Source organism: Helianthus annuus, chromosome 11, assembly GCF_002127325.2.
Source record: "Helianthus annuus cultivar XRQ/B chromosome 11, HanXRQr2.0-SUNRISE, whole genome shotgun sequence".
Classification (NCBI taxonomy): Eukaryota; Viridiplantae; Streptophyta; class Magnoliopsida; order Asterales; family Asteraceae; genus Helianthus; species Helianthus annuus.
Genome location: NC_035443.2, coordinates 161,269,426 through 161,271,713, shown reverse-complemented (window position 1 = coordinate 161,271,713; position 2,288 = coordinate 161,269,426). Strand labels below are relative to the sequence as shown.

General features: G+C 36.1%; 1 long non-coding RNA gene across 1 annotated transcript; it reads right to left on the bottom strand.

Moving 5' to 3' along the window:
- Window positions 1-376: 376 nt before the first annotated feature.
- Window positions 377-1,955, bottom strand: LOC110887250. Its single transcript, XR_002563178.2, has 3 exons — window positions 1,293-1,955; window positions 641-880; window positions 377-559 (listed from the first exon to the last, which is right to left on the bottom strand). It is a non-coding gene; the product is annotated as an uncharacterized LOC110887250 (long non-coding RNA).
- Window positions 1,956-2,288: the final 333 nt, after the last annotated feature.

Below are 2,288 nucleotides of genomic sequence, written 5' to 3'. Positions count from 1 at the left end.
ATTAATTAATAGGACCCTTATGATGTAACATTATAGCTAATTTAGTACCAAGAAAAGGGTCCTAATATACCAAATAAGATTATGAAACCAATTTTATGGTCACATAATATGTCTATAGACAACTTAAATAGCGTCCTAAAAAGAACATATTAGGACACTTTTACAATGTTCTAAAATGCGATTACCTATTTTTATTCTTTTGATACACATACAAGCGTCCTTAAAAATTAATTTATAGGACCCTTATGATGTAACGTTATAGCTACTTTAATATCAAGAAAATAGTCCTAATATCCCGAATAAGATTATAAAACCAATTTTATAAACAGACCATCAACATATAACATCCTAATAGTTATTGTATAAAATCAACTAATGAAAGAAATAAAACTTCATTATATTTCAAATAAGCATGTTCATAACAAAAACACTAACCATAAATAAGTTATAACATTATCTGACATAAAGTCTTAACATTTAACAAAGAAATTAAAGCAATTAAAGAAATAAGAAGCATAAAATCTTGAATCATCATGCGTCCTCAATCCTCATGGACTACCTACAAATAAACCATCCATGTATAAGCATTAAGTTCCATGATATTAAAATTATTTGTATCACAAGTTTAACAAATACATACCGAGATGAATGGATAGGGCCATGCGATGGATGCACCAGTACATCTTGAATTGTAGAAAATAAACCATATGGTCTTACCAAGTTTTCATCTTTTTTATTGGTACTTGAACGTTTACCTCACACCATTCTGGTTCAATCTCTGTACCACCAACTAGATCATTTGGGTCCAAGCTCTAGACCCTTCTTCTTGCTACAGTCTCGGTAGAGTTTAGAATGCTTTTGAGGAAAACTTCATCTCCGACTTAAATTTTAGTTAAAATAAACAATTATTCGATAAACAACTTATACCAATTAAATAAATCTACTAATTAATTAGTTATGTTTTCTAAACAGCAAAAACGAAAAAAAAAATGGTTTAAATCATGACTAATTTAGACCACTAGTTTAACACTAAAATCTATACAAGTTTTATCTCTAGTATAACAATCAACAGCACTATGCTTGTTTTTTTTATAAGTTTACAAACTGTAATATATTTAAACAAGCAACGATTATGTCATCTTCTTCATTGTTCTTAAACAAAGAACAACAATCAGAACATGAAACGACCACTGTTATTACATCTAGTTTTCGATTAAATATAGTTGCAGCTTTACTGGATACATATATATAAAAAGAAGGTAAAGCAAATGGATTGAAGGTAGAGGGTATACCGAGAACGAGTGAAGCGATCTTCGCCGTAACTTCGGATGGCCCCGGCGAGTTCCGAATCCTCCGGCGACGGGTTGCAGGTGATGAGAGAGAGTGGGAGAGGTAGGGAGAGGTTGTATTTGTGTGAGGGTGTCGAAAAGAATAAGTGCATCTAATATTGTTATGAAACCTTGCAAAGTTTCCGTAAGGGATTTATGGTAATGATTGAAGATTATACCGGTTTTGGCTGGAGATTGTGTCCAGATTCGTGATGGTACAAGAATGAAACGCGTTCTGGGAATCAATCAATATATGGAAACATAGCCAAGATGTTCGCTGGCAAGTGTTTTTGGGCGGCAATGTAAAAGAGTTAAAATGGAATGATAAGTTAAAATGATTATAAGATGAGTTTTGATGAATTAACATGTAGTGGTGGAGTGGTATATGTGTTACGACTAGGGCCGGTTAAATCGCTACTCGCTCGTCGCTCGCTTGACACTCGTTCGGAAGTTGCTCGGAAAATGCTCGTTCGATTTGACGCTCGGTTGTAAATAGGGGTGCAAACGAGCCGGGCCGAGCCCGAGCTTGACCAGGCTCGAGCTCGAACTCGATTAACTTATGAGAGCTCGGGTCGATTTGAGCTTTGATTTCAAGGCTCGAGCTCGACTCGTTTGTATTTTCTCAAGCTCGAGCTCGGCTCGGGCTCGACTCGTTTATTATCTATTAATTAATATATTAAATAAAAATAATACAAATAACAGACTTTTAGGCTTGCGAGCTCGATAACTGAAGCTCGGGCTCGGGCTCGTTTACTAAATAAGCTTATTTTTAGGTTCGTGGTCGGATTGTAAACAAGTTTGAATAAGCTCGGCTCGACTCGGCTCGTTTACACTAAGGCTCGACGAGCCTAACGAGCTTCACATGCGAGGCTCGAGCTCGGGCTCGATAAACAAATGAGCTTTATTTTAGGCTCAACTCGGCTCGGGCTCGATAAGGCTCGGCTCGTTTCGAGCGTTTTC